This window comes from Gorilla gorilla, chromosome 19 (assembly GCF_029281585.2).
Source record: "Gorilla gorilla gorilla isolate KB3781 chromosome 19, NHGRI_mGorGor1-v2.1_pri, whole genome shotgun sequence".
In the NCBI taxonomy this organism is placed as follows: Eukaryota; Metazoa; Chordata; class Mammalia; order Primates; family Hominidae; genus Gorilla; species Gorilla gorilla.
Window position 1 is genome coordinate 57,405,234 of NC_073243.2, and position 18,437 is coordinate 57,423,670.

Below are 18,437 nucleotides of genomic sequence, written 5' to 3' on the forward strand. Positions count from 1 at the left end.
GAGGAAGAATACAAGGAGAATGGGAATTCCTTACAATACTGTATGAGTATATGCTTACTGTGTCCAACTCTTAGTGTATTTGGCATTCAAGTGGTGGCATTGGTAGTATAAACATTAAGGTGCTAGGGAAAACTGAATTATAGTGACTTATGTATTATAGTGACATCATTTTTCCATTTACCAATTCTGCATGAGCAAATTTCCTTATAGCAACATTCATTGGGAGGGAATATTCTTCTTTTTTATGAATATCAGTGGGGCCATCTTCACACAGAATGGGGTGAGGAGAGCTGTCTAAAAACATACTTTTTTGACTGACATAGGTTCCTGGACTTCGGAACAGATTTAACAGTTTAGACCATTGGCGATAACTTTGAGAAACACTGACCCAAATTAAGCAGTCTAAAAATGCAAACTAAAGGCCGTCACAGTCATCCTTAATCTTAATGCTATTGAATGGTATCAAACTTAACTGAATCCAAGTCTTCGTATATGCTGGTATATATAAACGTGCCTTTATCTATTAATCAACCAACATTTATTAAATAGATAAATCTGTGCTAGTTGTTGTCAGAATACATAATTGTTTCTTACAATGACTGTAATGGCAGAAACACATGCACATACACACACACACTTAGAAAGTAGGCTATCAATACTGAAGAGTACATGAAACCCATCCATTTAGTGATAGAGATATTAAGGACTAAATAGATGAGAGTTTCATCTTTCCACTGGGCTAAGGGGTTTTAATCAAAACAGACAACCTTAAATTGGGGAAACTAGCAGAATATAGCAAATATCCTCCCAGCATATGCTCTTGTTAAAGCCAATAAAAAAAAACTGAGATAATACTATAAATTTCTTATTCATGTTTACCTGATTGATTTCTGGTCTCGGGAGAGAACTAAATGCTTCAAAAGTTTTTCTGCGGCAGTTAGGGCTCACCAAATATCACCAAATAATTATGTGCTTGTCTGTATGTCCCAGAGTCCCTAGCAGAAGGTAGAAGCCATGTGGGCTGGTTCTCATCAATGAACAAGGATCAGAACTAACAATGTATTACCTCCACCTCCGGCCAAGGGAGTCAAGAGCAAGTGTGCCATTTTCTTTTTCTTTTTTTTTTTTATTATACTTTAAGTTTTATGGTATATGTGCACAACGTGCAGGTTTGTTACATATGTATACATGTGCCATGTTGGTGTGCTGCACCCATTAACTCGTCATTTAGCATTAGGTGTATCTCCTAATGCTATCCCTCCCCCCTCCCCCCCACCCCATAACAGGCCCCGGTGTGTGATGTTCCCCTTCCTATGTCCAAGTGTTCTCATTGTTCAATTCCCACCTATGAGTGAGAACATGTGGTGTTTGGTTTTTTGTCCTTGCAATAGTTTGCTGAGAATGATGGTTTCCAGCTTCATCCATGTCCCTACAAAGGACATGAACTCATCATTTTTTATGACTGCATAGTATTCCATGGTGTATGTGTGCCACATTAAAGTTCATATGGAACCAAAAAAGAGCCCGCATTGCCAAGTCAATCCTAAGCCAAAAGAACAAAGCTGGAGGCATCATGCTACCTGACTTCAAATTATACTACAAGGCTACAGTAACCAAAACAGCATGGTACTGGTACCAAAACAGAGATATAGACCAATGGAACAGAACAGAGCCCTCAGAAATAATGCCACATATCTAACCATCTGATCTTTGACAAACCTGAGAAAAACAAGCAATGGGGAAACAATTCACTATTTAATAAATGGTGCTGGGAAAACTGGCTAGCCATATGTAGAAAGCTGAAACCGGATCCCTTCCTTACACCCTATACAAAAATTAATTCAAGATGGATTAAAGACTTAAATGTTAGATCTAAAACCATAAAAACCCTAGAAGAAAACCTAGGCAATACCATTCAGGACATAGGCATGGGCAAGGACTTCATGTCTAAAACACCAAAAGCAATGGCAACAAAAGCCAAAATTGACAAATGGGATCTAATTAAACTAAAGAACTTCTGCACAGCAAAAGAAACTACCATCAGAGTGAACAGGCAACCTACAGAATGGGAGAAAATATCTGCAATCTACTCATCTGACAAAGGGCTAATATCCAGAATCTATAATGAACTCAAACAAATTTACAAGAAAAAAGCAAACAACTCCATCAAAAAGTGGGCAGAGCATATGAACAGACACTTCTCAAAAGAAGACATTTATGCAGCCAAAAGACACATGAAAAAATGCTCATCATCACTGGCCATCAGAGAAATGCAAATAAAAACCACAATGAGATACCATCTGACACCAGTTAGAATGGTGACCATTAAAAAGTCAGGAAACAACAGGTGCTGGAGAGGATGTGGAGAAATAGAAACACTTTTACACTGTTGGTGGGACTGTAAACTACTTCAACCATTGTGGAAGTCAGTGTGGCGATTCCTCAGGGATCTAGAACTAGAAATACCATTTGACCCAGCCATCCCATTACTGGGTATATACCCAAAGGATTATAAATCATGCTGCTATAAAGACACATGCACACGTGTGTTTATTGCGGCACTATTCACAATAGCAAAGACTTGGAAGTGTGCCGTTTTCTATCTACAACTCTCTCCTTTGACTGTAACCATAGAGATGTGTGTTCCCAAGGGCATAGTACAGGAGGGATTGGGGTCATCTAACTCACACAGGAATGAGATACATGAGCAAAATAAACCATTGTGGTATGAAGTCACTGACATTTTAGGGTCTCTTAAGCTAGGTAATAGTGTTTACCTAGTTATTAGTCTTCCATAAAGGTTCTGATCCCTAGATATTCTCAAAGTGGAATAGAATTAAAATTTATAAAATTAGAATACCAAAATGGTGAGGAATTAGATACCTTTCTAATGTATGTGTTGGTGCTGGATGCTTTGTCAGGGCACTGATTAAGTTGGCTTGCTCTGTTACTATGACAAAAAAAGAAATTAGCATTCTCTACTGATTTAAATTCTCTAATGGTCTAATCATTTCATTATTTGTAATCTCTTCCTGGAGAAAAAGAATCACCCAAAAACCACTTCTAAAAGGCACTGTTTAAGGTGAATGTGGGAAATAGTTACAAAACCACTGAGGGAGGGCTAAGCCTAACTAATTCAATCCCTGCAGGAAATTCCTTATAACACAATGGCTCAGATGCTGTCAGGTAAGTGATACTTGAATATACTTCCCAGGAAATTCACAGAATATTCTTGTGCAACAGAAGGAAATCCTGTCTTGGCCATTTGTGTAATGGATCTGAATCAAATTTTAGTATTTGTCTATCACAGAAAAACAGTAAACCCTAATGTGCAAATAAGCATATGTTAGAACTTCAAAAAGTAATAGTGAAATGTAGGCCAGTTACAATGTGATTTACACACCAACAACTCAACAGAATATCGTTAGAGAACCATACCATTTTTTCTTCAACTCAGCAAGCCTTGATGCTAAAAGAATAGATGTATGTACTACAGTTGTGTTTATGTAATTGCTGAGTTAATCTAAGCATATACATTCTTTTTCCTCTAGATTAGTTATCTTAATTATGCCCAGTTTGTAAGCATACTCTATATCATGCTCTAGGCCAGGGTTCAACAAACTGTATCCTACAGACCAAATCCTGCCCACTACCTGCTTATGTAAATAAAGTTTTATGGGAACACAATCATATCCTATTATTTACTATTGTCTGTGGCCCTGAGACCTGCTTTTGCCATACAATGATAGAGTCAAGTAGTCACTACAGAGCTTGTGTGGCCAGCAAAAGCTAAAAACTTTATTATCTCTGACTCTTCACCAAAAATAGGTTGTCTGCTCATGCTCTAAATTTCACTGAAGCAAACTTCTAAAATATGTATATTATAATTTGCATATGCAAAGATACATATTTATAAATACGTTATATCTTTATAAGTCTGTACTGTCTTAGTTTCCTATTCTTAAACTAATCAAAGGCAAGAAATAGGGTAAGATTCTGGTAGATGAAATAAATGTTATTCTGACTGCATTATTTTTAATCTTTGGTGCGCTAAAGTACAATTGTATAATTTTGCAGACTTCCAGCCTTTCCTTGGAATGATATTTGTCTTCTCAATCCACTTTAGTTTCTTTGGAAGGAAGATAATCTCTACATGGCCTGGGCATAAAAGCTTTGACAGTACCAATTTATTTTTACATTTCCTTAAAGAAGGAGTTTTAACAAAGCTTGTAACCAGATCACTCCTAGGCTACAGAGTTAACATTTATTGAACATCTATTCTGTGTGCCAATTACTTACAGAAAGATTTCATAATTTTAATCTTTATCCCTCCTTTATAAATGAGGCTCACAATGGCTAGTAATGCTCAAGGTCACAAAATCACTTGGTTGTAGAATCCAGGACCTAGTTGTCTTGAAACCAAGCCTGGGACACTTCCTTCTCTACCTCTTGTATTCAGCCCTTTTGTTATATTAAACTCAACTGACTTTTACAAAAAGAAAGAAAAACAAGTTTTGAGAAGATTAGCATCTTACTAGATTTAAGCCAGACTAAATGTTTAATGGAAAAAAATTCCTCAAATATGATTTCTTAGTGGATAGCATTGAAAGCTTTTGAATGTGTCAAGTTTGAATGGTTTTAAACTGTTCTAAATTGATTCCAAACTGACAAAGTTTATCACTCCCAGTGCTTCCATCTCTTTTGCTTTTAGGGTGCCAATTCTGTTAAGGCAAAGGAATCCAGCTGCTAGGTGATACCACTTGAAAATATTACTGCAAAGAAAACCCCCACCTGCTGTAGCCAGTCATAATACAGACAGACTTTTACTATTTTCCCTGTGTTTCTGAATAAAAGTGAAAAGGCCTGGAGGGGAATATACTCACTACTCTCCAGAAATGGCGGAGTGTTAGAAAAGAGCTCTTCTATCTTCCTGAGAAGGTTATACCTCAGGAATTCTGGGAGGAGGTGTGCCAGGCAATGGGCCCTGAGACCTGCTCCAACCCTCTGGATATGGCCACATGGTCCTTCGTTGGTAACCAGGACCCCAATCTCTAAGATAGGTATGGCCAGAATAGCTAATGGTGGACCTATTCCACACTCCTTCAGCCTGTGAGTGAGCTCTTAACTAACAAAATTCCATTCAGTAGCCCCCAGCCTCCCTATCCCTCCCTAAGAATGAAAATTTCTAGTGTGTTTATGTGGGTTGGGGCAATATGAAGACTTCATGCTATGGCTGGGAACAATTGTTTTTAGATTAATAAAAATAAACACTAACTTCATGGTTTAAACCTGTGACTGTGAGTGGCTAACATTGAACTATCTCTAAAACATCGTTAATTTTCATCTTTCTCATAAAGAAATGATCTTTATTTGAAAACAAGAATATTTGTTTTATTTCTGCTGGCATATTGGTTTCCTTTCTGAATTTAAAATATGCTCGATGTGCATGGATATATATTAAGTCCCAAAAAGATCAAGTTTAAATTTAGCATATAAAATAGGTAAAATGTTTGGAGCATTTACTCTGGACCAGGCATTATAAAAAGTGTTAATAATCTCAATCAATTAAAAAAACACAATAGGTTGTAACTTAGTTTGCAGGTGAGGAAACTTCAGTAAGTCACCTCAATAATCAGTGTTAGATATTAGACTCAGGTGGTGTAATTCCACAGCCTTTCCCCTTAGCCACTACTTACTACTGTCTCCCTGTTGTATGTTACCCCCGTCATCAAGGAGTTTTTGTGACTTAGTTTTTGTTTAGTTATACATTTTAAATTAAGCTACCTTAATTTATTAAGATTATAAACTCAGTTGTAGTTACTTATTACTAATTTGATTTTCTAAGAGAATCTCACATTATCAAATTGCATCACAACCCAACTACTATTACTGTAAGGATGTCTTACAATTAGGCACCTTCTTGAAGTAACATTATTTTAAGACATAAGAATCATCTGGAAAAGATGATTGCTAAGTAGACATTCATTTATAGTCAAGGCTATTGTTGAAAGCCTTAGACCAGTGTTTTCCAAACATAGGGAAGGAGATCCCTATTCCATTTGTTGGAATGGAGCCCTTCTCCATTCTTCCAACAGAGGCTCCAGAACTAGAGCCAAGACCAATCCTGGGAAGGAATACATTCACCAGGCTCCTCCCAACATCTACCCAGGCAAAGATCTCTCCTGCCCAAGCCAGTCATGGCCAGGGGAGTAGGAAAGTTGAATATCAGGATGTAGGGTTGCTAGATACTCAGTTACATTTGAATTTCAGATAAACAGCAAGTAAATTTTTAGAATAAGTATGTCCCATTCACTATTTTGAATGTTTTATAATAAGTATGTCTCCTCTACTGTTTTCCCCCATCCCAGGCTCCCAAAACCTAGCAACCCTAGGAAAGTAGGAGAGAAACACTGGCTATATTTTTATATTTTTAACTTTGGCTCACCTCCAAATTTATATTTTACTTTAGGAGAGTAAAAACTGTGGTGGATCTTGTTTTTTCAATTAAATGTTTTTGGCCTACCCTGCTTAGCATTTGGTGCCCAGCAGGAAATCTGGATATATTTGCTAGCTGATTTTTCTCCTCCTCTTCCATACTTGAAGTTTGACAGCTGGATTGGAAAACAATGTTTAGGCTAAAGACAAGTGTGTGTTGGGAGTGGGGAAGTACATCATCATTTTCCTCTTTCCTGACTTCCATTTCATTCTAGAACCAAATGTCAGCTAAGGAAAAGCACAGATAAGAGATATAAGTGGCCTGAGGTAACCCCAGGAAGCTCTGAGTCTGTAGAAACTGAGTTTCCCTACTTCCGTGATGCATCAGGACTAATATCAAATTCCTGGTTGAAATTTTCCTAGGCTGAAAATTTAGAGACTGATAAACTTGTAGTATTTAAATGAGCCATTTAAAATCTACCAATTGGACTGATTCTTTTTCTTTTCCCCCCTTTTTTTTAATACCTCTCAGAAGGTGCAGAAGACTAATTCTCTCTGATTGTTGGGCAGATACCTGTTCAAATATCAGGAGCTTATGAGCAAACTGAAGCCAGGTTTAAGGTAATTTATTCAGGAAAAAAGTCAGATAAAAGGAAAAATAATTTTGTATTACTCAACTAATTTATATGATTAGGTAATTTACAGGATTGTGCTTTTTTCCAAGCAGATATGAAGCCTGAAAGGGATGCACTTTGTTTTCCTAACAAATTGGCATCTCTGATGAGGAACAGTAAGTGTTAAAAACTCATTGTGGCCTCGCACAGTGCTCACACCTGTAATCCCAGCACTTTGGGAGCCCGGGGTAGGCAGATCACCTGAGGTTAGAAGTTTGAGACCAGCCTGGTCAACATGGCGAAAACCCGCCTATACAAAAATTAGCTGGGTGAGGTGTTGCATGCCTGTGGTCCCAGCCACTTGGGAGGCTAAGGAACAAGAATCGCTGGAACCCAGGATGCTGAGGTTGCAGTGAGCTGAGATCGCGCCACTGCACTCCAGCCTACGTGACAGAGCGAGACTCTGTCTCAAAACCAAACAAACAAACCAAAAAACAACTCATTGTGAATTAAATCCTGAGACTAAAAAAGTGAAATCAGTCCTACAGGGCTACATAAAACAGTGATATGTCATCAGGATCTGGAGTCCTGCCAGTCCAGGCTCAGCATGACCATTGTTTCTTCCAGCAAGTGGCTGAGCTGGGATTTGAACAATGCCAGTCTGACTGCAAGGTACTAATAACAGCACAGTGTACCAGTTCCCCTAATACCAATGCAATGGCTGGCTTTGCAAGGTATTTGGTAAATGTTAGTTCTCTTACTTCAACTTCTTTAAAATTGTTAGTGAATATTTTCTTTTGTTTTGGCTACCTAGAATCCACAAATTCCTCCTGGTTGGGGAAGGTACATAGGAGATGTGAATGAGACGAGGAGATGTAGGCATATAGAATAGTCCGTTATCCTGCTCCTGGTTCATAGAATGTGGGCATGTGACCTTTCAATAGCCAATCTGACTTTCACACTCAGAGATTATTCTCAGAAGCTCTGGTTGAGTCTCTCAGAAGCCCCAGTGTATTGGTGATGGTTGTCTGGGGGTGGCTATTCCATCAGCTGCATTGCCTTACACAGGTGATTTCTATAGCAGGGTTCTGACTGTGCCTCCCCTCTTTGCTCCTATCTGAGCCTCTTTGCCTTCTTCCAGAAAATTTCTACATTTCTTGTATTATCAGACTTGGTTCCTGTTGTTTGCAAGTAACTGAGAAATAGTAAGATAATTGTAGTCTGTTTATGACTTATATATGGCTGAAACACCCAGGCTGAGCAGTTAAGGAGATTCAAATCATAATTAACAGGTACCATAGGAAGTAAGATGATTAAATGGAGGCAAAGACAATACCTAACATCTAACCTAATAGCTAATATTAATTTTACTTGATTGGAAGTTTAATGAGGGTCATGGCTGCTATAGAACCAGTCTCAGGGATGAGTTTGTGTGGTTTCCATAAGCAGAGTCAGGACCTCCCAGCGTTCTGTGTGCACTCAGTGGTATCCTTGAAGAGGTTACTATTCCTGGCATGAACATTACAATTGAAATGTGCTCTTCTGTACTCCTCTTCATTTGTGTGTATAACTCACAAAAGTGGGTCTTTCATCAAATTTAAAGAAATAAAAATATTATAAATACAGAGCACCAGCTGGGTAGCCTGTCTCATGTTGAGGGTAACTCTGGACTGAGTGGGTCCACTTGTTCTGGTTTGAACACAATCTCTGACAGACAGCTTTGGTAGAGAGAGATTTATGTTAGGAACAGGCATGAGGCAGATCTTCTGCATCATATTTCCATGGCTGATCTGTTGCCCAAGTGGTATATTTGGCAAAGAAAAAAAAAAAAAGCGATAAGAAGGAACAAAATGAACTTAAATTGAGCTCTTAGGAATTTTCAGGTATTTTGCTTACATCATATCATTTATTCCTTGCAACTCTATGAGAGCAGTTTTATCATTTTTTCCATTTTACAAATTGAAGCTCACAAAGCTAAGTTTGAGAATCATAAAGGTAACATTACTTGCTCAAGGTCACAGAGCTCACCTGTGGGAGATCCAAGATTTCCTAGTCCAGAGCTAATGTCCTTACCTACCAGATAAGTGAAAAACATTCAAAGGGGCCCAGATCCAAGTACCATCTCCTGAGGTGATTCTAGCCAATTGTAATGTCTTCCTGTTCTCAGTGATATTAGCTTTTAATCTCTGTAACATGTGTGATTTTTGTGTCTTGTTTTACACAATTCTTGCACCCCAAAATGATTATAAGCTTCAAGAAGTGGGTGGGATCTGGGTTCTCTACCTTTCTGTAGGCCCCCTCCCATTGTATTTAGCAACACATATGCATGTAAATGGCAACAATAAATATTCACAAATTGATCAGTTTTGGTACTAATTGTGAATTTATGATAGTAATTTAAAAATACATAAATGTATAGACAAATCCCACAGTGAGGCATTAAAGCTAAAGAAATACATCCCCCTCAACTTTATAAAGTTGCCTTTTCAGAATGTCTATGTTCATCTCTTTTCTTAACCAGAGAGCTGATTGGTATTGTGGTCACAGGACACATTAAAGCTAATAGTCCTACTCAGTGATGACACTCCTGGTTTAACCTGGCTGCAGATAAGAAGCACCTGAGGAGCTTTTAAAATGTACAGATGTCTGGGCTCCTTTCCCAAATATTCTGATTTAGTTGAGGTAGGGCTCAGGCATCACCATGATTTTAAAACTCCCTAGGTGATTGGTGCCGCCTGGTTTGAGAAACCTCTAGCCAAATGGAAAGAGCATTCCAGTAAAAATTAAGATCTGTTTTTTCTCATTGTCTATTTCTTTGGGAGAGTGAGCAAAGTTGATAGAAGAGGAAAATAACAAGAAGAAAAGTGGCAGGACCCTGCAACTTGACATGCCATTGAAATGCGGCAAACTATTAAAAAATATTTGTAAACCTCAAGATTTTCATGCAGGTATTTACAGAGTGGTTCAAACAATTGTCCTACCACCCTATATTCAAGTTTAAAGTCCCCCAACAACTTTAAAAATAGGGGAGTGTTTGGCAAAGCATTCCAAATAAATGACCCTCAGCTCTGGAATTTGCTCCTTGTAGCAGGCTGCTCTCCTTAGTAGTCAGCCAAACCCCAAATCTGGCAGCTTTTAAAATAGGGTGCAAAAAAGATTCTTTTTAAACCTGAGAGTCACTAAAGATTTATTTTACTGGAAAGACATGATCGCAAAAATAACAAGCAATTATTGTTACTGCACCAAGTAGAATCAGATATCTGCAAGAGAGATTATGAAATCAAGAGCCACCCTTCTTTGCTCATTCTGCAGATGAAGAAACCAACTCTCAAAAAGATGAAATTATTTCCTCAAGTCACACAACCTAGTGGCAGGGCCTGGTCTCATGAGTCATGGGCCAGTTCTTACACCATATCCTCTGAGAATGACATGGATGATTTCTTCCTTGTATCATACTTGGTTATTCACAAATGCAATGTTCTTGCAAATGTTAATATTATAATCTTTGGTAACTGTAGCAAATAATCGTTGAATTATTTTGTAATTTTTGGTGTGCAACATCCTTTGCAAAGTCCTAAATTTCATACAAATGTGAAAGCTGGTTGCGCTACTTTATTGATCCTCACAATTAAAATTTCTAATTCATCCAGAAGAACATATGTGAATCTGTATGAAATACAAATCTAAGAATTTTAAATTTACAACGAACCATTATAAAAAGGCCTTGACCTTCTCCACATTTCCTACCTACTTGCCCATTTCCCATTATATTTTACTCTGACCTAGGGAAAGTACAGGATCAGAGATAAAGGTGAAAATGATTCCCAGAAAGACAGGAAAAATTTGAACACTTATTAAGCTCTATTAAGTTTTAGATAAGGAGTTAGGCCCAGAGTGAGAAATTTACTGTGGTGATAACAGACTCATTCTCTTGAAAATCTACTACTGCATTTAATGAGGCAGATAGTGAATTTTGCATCAGTCTTCGCACTTTCCCACATTCCACATGCTATCCCATTTTCTTCCAGTTCAGGCTGAGAACACACTGACACACAAAGGGTCAGAGAACTATTCCCAGAGTTCATTCCTCCTCATAAAATAGATTGTGGTTTTTTTCTCCCTTCTGCAGAAAATGTTCTTTCCTTCTACCATATCCAATCCATGTTGGCCATTTAGTAAAATGAACAACTTAAGAGAGAAGTTATTTTTGTTTGTTAAAGGCGTTTTCCTGAGTTTTACAACGAAAGATAAAATGTTGAATAAGAAAATAGAAAAGACCCCAGTGGGTCTTTCTAGTGTCCAGCCCCAGGGCCTTCCCCAGGCCCCAGCTAGCTCCTTGTCACTTCTTTATTCCTGACTTCAGTCCCCAGGGGTCAGTTTCCCTTTCCCTGAGGTGGCTGCGCCACCAACCAGTTAATCCTGGACATTCTTTCTTCCAGGAATGGCTATGGAAAGGGACAGAATGTCTCAAACTCACCTGTCACCATCCCCATCTTTGCTGTCCTAAAAACGAAAGAAGCTAAGCTTCCTTTTCTGGTTTAACCAGTCAGTGCTTAGCCATGTAAGAAATGCAGAGGAGACAACAAAAACATGGATACTATTATACAAAGGTTCCACAATCTTTCAGAGTCCTTTCAGTCATGGTCCCTGGTCGGTATTTGATTTTCATTTTCTTATGAGGGTAGGAGGTAATGGAATCTCCTTCTCCATGATGTCTCCTCTCAGGTTTGTTGACTCCACAGTAAATATTTAACATTTAGAGAGATCAGGGATTACAGAGACCACTCTGTAGAAGAAAAATATTACCAAAGTGAAGTTGAGGCCAGGTGCAGTGACTCACGCCTGTAATCCCACTTGGGGAGGACAAGATGGGCAGATCACTTGAGGTCAGGAGTTTGAGACCAACCTGGCCAACATGGTGAAACCCCGTCTCTACTAAAAATATGACAATTAGCTGGGTGTGGTGGCACGCACCTGTAATCCCCAGCTACTGGGGAGGGTGAGGCACGAGAATTGCTTGAACCCAGGAGGCAGAGGGGCAGTGAGCCAAGATCAGGCCACTGCACTCCAGCCTGGGGTATAGAGCAAGACTCTTGTCTCCAAAAAAAAAAAAAAAAAAAAAAAAGTAAAGTTGAGAGGCCTTAAAAGAGGAATGCTCTCAGGTCCCTTCACCTGATCTCTCTAGAAACTAATGGAAGATCAGTGTGGGCTTCTGGAACTTGCCAGTTTAAACTCTGGGAATACCTCCTCACTAAAGCCAGGCTGAGTTAGCCCTCTGAGCTCCCATGTTCCTGTGCCAGATTGCACTGCTATTACTACTGCTTTACCATTCGTTCCCCATTGTAGACTGTGTTTTTTTGCAAGGAAGAGACTGTGATCTTTCTTTACTTCTGATCACTGGGGGCTATTAGAGTCCCTGTCACATAGTAGGTACTTAGTACATGATTTTCAGAAAAATGAAATGGTTCTCAGAAGAAGAAAGGCAGGAAGAGTTCCCTATAGGGAAATATAAATACTCCTCCAAGGAATGAACAAGACTTCAAAACTGAGTTTGAGTCACAGCAATGCTGCTCAGAGAAAAACTGCCTTGCCACAAGATGATAATTTGATAAATAAGGAGGGTTTAAGGCATTTTTGAATCCTGCATTGTTCCTTGTTCCTCTACCCCAAATGACTCAATATGAATAGGTGACAAAAAATAGGTGACATTGGAATCGGATATATCAAACAGGAATGTGGACCCTGTGAAAAACTCCTATTGTGTTTGAGCAAGTTACCAACCCTCTCTGGGCTGGCTTAAATCTGTAACATGAAGGAACTAGGTCCGAAGATGTATAAAGTTCCTTACAGCTTTAACCTCTTATGATTTTAAGTGATTCAGAGCCATGTACTGAAATGTATTTTAAGCTTCCTCTTCAAACTCATCAAACAAACAAACAAAAAAAAAAACAAAGAAAGAAAGAAAGAAAAAGAAAAGAAGAATTATACCATAGTCAACAACACACTTGGGGAGGAAAAATAAACTATAAATTATGGTCATCAGATCAAATGAGCTGAAACACAAGATTAAAATGTTTTCTATCCACAGAGCAATTTTTCACAATGGTGTCAAACAAAAAGTTCTAGTCAATGTTTACACTAGGACTTGATGAAAAATTCCAGACATAAAACTTCTGGAACGTAGACTTGAACTCAGAAGGACCTCCTATCTCTGAATAAATTGTACAACTAAAATCCATTGGGATTTTTTTCCTTAACAAAAATTCATCCTTCAACAATTATTTGAGTTTTATTACTGAGACTATTAAGGCATAGTAAAACTCTGGTTATCTGGAACAGTCATTCTACGTATGACAGCTAAAGATTTTTTAAAGTACCACTATTTTTGGATGAAAATCATTGAAAGACATTACATTTATTTGACTTCTTTAACAGAATACACTGAATGTAATTTAATCTTTTCCTCAGTGTGAATACCAGGTACTGGTATTGTCCTCAGTAACATCCTCAAGCCCCAGTGAAATACTCTATAATACTCTAGGCTTTTTTTCTTTTGACAGTGTTTCAGAATCCACTCCCACTATCAGCTGTCACTTTTAACTGCTGTCAATTCTGTCAACTTGGCCACTTGTGGTCATCTCCTGCTGATATCTAATTTCTAGATTAAAGGCAGGGAAAACTGTCTTAATTCATCCTTGCATACCCAGGGGTAGCATAGTTCTAGCTACTTAAGGTGAGTCATTAAAAAAAAGTTTATTGTAATAGTGCATGACTTAATTGTAGGTTTAAAATTAAGCAACAAAAAAAGCTTGCTGAAACTAGGTGTGAAATAACAATAAATGAATGCTGGATAATGCTTGAGGGGATTGCTTTAATACATAGATTTGCCACATTTTCTCTGCTTTCTAATTCTCCACTATGATCCAGGTAGATTAGAGGACCACAGAATTGAGTTCCTGATTTTTCATGAGATGACAAAATAATAGAATAAAAACATTAAAAATGATTGCATAAACTTTGGCTGATTATATAAAATTTAGTGTCATCAAATAATTTATTTTTATTTTTAGATACATGTTTGCTTACTCCAAACTGAAAGCTGAGAAGAACTGCCATTCTTAGATTTTTTTAGGGTGATAGCTGAGGGAGCACCTCATCACACCCACTAACTGTTATTTTGGATAAATTATTTAATCTTCTTTAATTTCATTTTTTTTGCATCAGAAAATAGTAATGACAAAACCCTTCTAACTGGGTTCTTGAAAGACTAATGCATTTTAAAGCACTTACCATAAGACCTGACACTTAATAAGCACACAGTTACTTTTGTTATAACAGGTTGTCCATTCCTGGAGTGGGGACAGTGGTACCAACCCTGGGCAAAGCCAGGCAATATGACTGCCAAAACATTTTGCTCTTGTATTTGCTACTTGGCAAACACTGCTCTTGCCTCAGTATTGGGTTTTTTGAAAACAAATGTGGCACCCAAATAGAAATAAGCTTTAAATTCCTTAAATCTCTGACATTATAGAAAACAGGCACTTCCATTGAACTAACATTCTAAAGAATGGGGTTTTAATGTAGGCAATTTTAGGAAATAAAGAAAGGAAATTTAAAAGAAGACTGATATCCAAGTCTCCACAATTTATCATAAATGTTATCATCCTTAGCACTGAAATCTGAAAATGTAAGACCTTCCCATATCAATGTCAATTATTATAGAGTTAAAATATTCATTGTAAAAAGCAAACACTGTAGCCTCAAATTTGTATGCAACTATAATACTACACACAAAGGTGTTTGTCCTTACAGAAACTTATTCGTTTCTCAATTTAAATTAAAACATTCATAATATTCCAATTTATTAATCAGTGTTATTTATCTCAACACAATAACATGTTACTGAAAATAGAGATATTAAATACTGCAAAATAGTTATTTTACAGATTATTCTTGGAAATTTAGAAATAATAGTGTAACATGTGGATGAGAATACAGATGGTGATATATATCACACACTTCCTAAAAAGGACTAATTCTTACTATATAAAGAAAAACAATGAATGAGACTTTATCATCTCCACTGAAGAAGGTATCTCCATTAATAAATACCTTCTCCCAATGTTTTTGAATGGTATTTTTAACCTAAATAAATATCTCTTTACTGAACTTGGTCAATTTTTTTATTTCTAAGTGAAGTTTACTACTTGATGACCATATTTAGCAACTCCTGATTGTTCTCTTTGTTAAATCCAAGACTACTAATACAGGTTTTATTTTCTAACAGCTTCATTAGCTGCATTTTTAACTTCTAAATCTTTTCCTAAAAAGGCATAATTGATTCACAAAAATATTATAATTGCATCCTAGATCCTTTATAAATCATGTTGGCTGTGTATAACACTTTTACACTAAATTTCTAAATCAATTCAATTCATGAGAGATACATATAATACATTAGGAAAATCTTGAAGAGCACTTTTCTAAAATACTGAATCTCTTAGAGTATATAAACTGAATCACACCACAAAGTTTAAATATGCTGACATCCATTGGAAGAAAATTATTTTACTGAGCATTTTACCAACTTTATTGGAATTAATAGTTCTTTCTTAAGTTGCTCTTCAGCTCTTCACTTTAGTTGTGCTTCACTGCTGGAGAATTCATTTACTTAAACATGATATACCAGCAAAATTGTGTGCTGGTCAAAATCAATTTTTGAAACAAATTATTTTCAAATCATTAAGAAAGATGTAAATCCAACTGCAAAATTGATGCCACAGTTCAGACTCTTGTGGTTCTTCACGGAATAAAAGGGGAAGTGTATCTCTGATTTGTCTCACCAGACAAATGTTAAGATGGGGAGCACAAGGCTATGGGGTCCGCTAGCAGTAACTGGTTGGCCTGAATGAGATATAGCTTGCTAATTCCTGCACTATAGGAATCCTGAAAAAATCTTTTAGTAAATTTAACCACCACTGCATAAAACATTTTTTTTAATTACCATTTTTAAAGTTACATTTTGTGTCATCATCTCTCCCACCACTCAAGAAATCTGAGATTTACCTTTGGATTCTACTTTTTTCCATAACTCTAAACAGCAATCTGCAGTCATGTCCTTTTGATCCCATCTCTTAATATTTCCTGTTGACTTCTGTTCATTCCTATTGCAAGGAACATTATTGCTGCCTTTGATAAGGCCATTATCATTTTTCTCTCGTATCTTCCTAATATGCATTTTTTTAACCAGTCTTCCTGCCCCCAGTCTTGCCTCCCCCAATCGATCCTTGATGCTGCCAAAGTGATATTTGTGAAATGCAGTTTAGCATGCTGCTTAAACTTTGTAATTGTTTCTCCTAATGGTCAAACCCAAACGCCTTCTTGTAGCACGGAGGTTCTTAGGTGATTAGCACACTTCCCCTCCCCATCTTCCCACTTAATTTCTCCGTATTTCTTCTTCCCATTTTAGGTAAACTTACTGGTCCTTGCTGTATAAAGTTTCTCCTAACAGTCACCCCTTTCACCACTGTGTCCTTTTAAACACTTTGTACAAGTTACTTCTAACAGTGATTTGCTTACATGTTTGTCCTCCCCACATCTAGCCCAATGACTGGTTCAAAAAAGGCACTAAAAAAATGGATAAAATTAAATATATTACTCTTAATGATTAGTGTAATATAAATATTTACACCCCATATCTAAGTTCTGGCTCTAAGCAAAAGGGTTCATCTCTCCTCAAGCCCTTAGAGTCACTTTAGAAACTCTTCAACTTCTAATTCAACATATTCTGACACTAAACACAAATAGCCAGTCTTAACTTGCTTGGAAAACCACATAGTTTAAATGTACTATAACCCTTTCCCAAATAAGAGCTGCTATTATGAGGCATTAATGTACAGACCGTTTCATATGTATACTTGGTTGCTTAGGAACAAAGATAATTCCAGTTCCAGAATATATGAATTGCAGAATTAGTAACTTCTGTTAAAGATAATTGGAGGTTAAGAGAATTAGTCAGGGAAACTGAAAAAGGAAACTAAAGTTAGAGACAGAAACTAAGTAAAGATAAGAAAAATGAGCTTTATAAAGCTACTCTAGTGGCATCTGGGAGCAGAAAAATCCAATTTGTTTCTAAGAGGGTAATGAAAGTGAAATCCAAGATCAACAATCTTGTCATAAAATTAACAAGGAATTTAACATACAAATGGGGGACCAGGAGTAGCTGTCATTTGATATGTATCGTAGCTATAGCAAAATGAAATAATGTGCAAGCTTCTCACTTGAGTTTAGTGGCATAGGAAATCTTTGTTTGCAAGCACATGATAGGAAATGGAAATTTACAGTACATTAGAGAAGGTACATGGGAGTTATCGATAAGAGTTTTTATCACATATCCAATACTTAATGAGTAGCAGTTGGAATTAGACTACTGTATATGCTTTCGAGAGACAATTATGTCTTCTAGAAAAGTCAAAAATAATTATCTGAATTTTTAATTTGCTCCTATCATTATTGACATTTTCACCTATGATCTAGTAAGAATTGTATTCTTGATAACAAAAAATGTAATTTCTTAAAAATGAGTTACATTTTATTTAATAATTCATAGACATAAAAACAGAAATTTATAGAGGTTTTATAGATAGTTGAGTATGGCCAGTTAACTTTTTTTAAAGACCTTAATACTCAAATCTTTTTCCTGACTGGGGACCCCTGCCAGAGATTTACTAGCACAGGAAGAACAACCTATTGCCTTTGTTTATCAGATTTTATTATGCACAGGAATCATCTAGAGATGTTGGTACAGGTAGCGCCTGTCTCAGTAGGTCTACAAAAGATCCCTGAATTCTAGTTTCCAACAAGCTCTCAGGGATGCTGCTGGTTTACGGACCATACTTTTGAATAGCAAGGCCTGAATCAGTGGCTATTAGCCTTGACGCCTATTGGAATCATCTGGGTAGCTTTAAAAAAAACATTTCTAGGGATAAAACGTTATTTAACTAGTCTGGGCTGAAACCTGGACACTGAGGGTTTTAAGAGCTCTCAAGTTGAGGTGAACAGGTAGCTAAATTTAAGAACCTATGGCCTAACATGTATTGGTTATATTTATTAGACCTCATTTCAGTACTGCATAGATTATGAGAGTAAAAATGTCCAAAAATTTCCAAATCCTTACTGAAAATATAATTATCAATCAGGTTTCAACTTTAAGGATCTCAGTGGCTTCATTTCTATATTCTTATTAAATTATTTAGTAACATATTTGAATAGTAATTTAAAGATACGGAATTATAATGAAATGACAATCTCAATTACTTTTGAATTAGGAGATAGATGTATAAAAATATAAATATGTGAGTTTTAAAGTATAGGGAAGTGTCAGTTCCC

The 18,437-nt window shown here is 36.9% G+C and overlaps 1 protein-coding gene across 1 annotated transcript in view; it reads right to left on the minus strand.

The window, feature by feature from the left end:
- ITGA1 (integrin subunit alpha 1) overlaps positions 1 to 18,437 on the minus strand; it is a 167,636-nt gene that overhangs the window by 133,894 nt on the left and 15,305 nt on the right. The window lies entirely within an intron of this gene.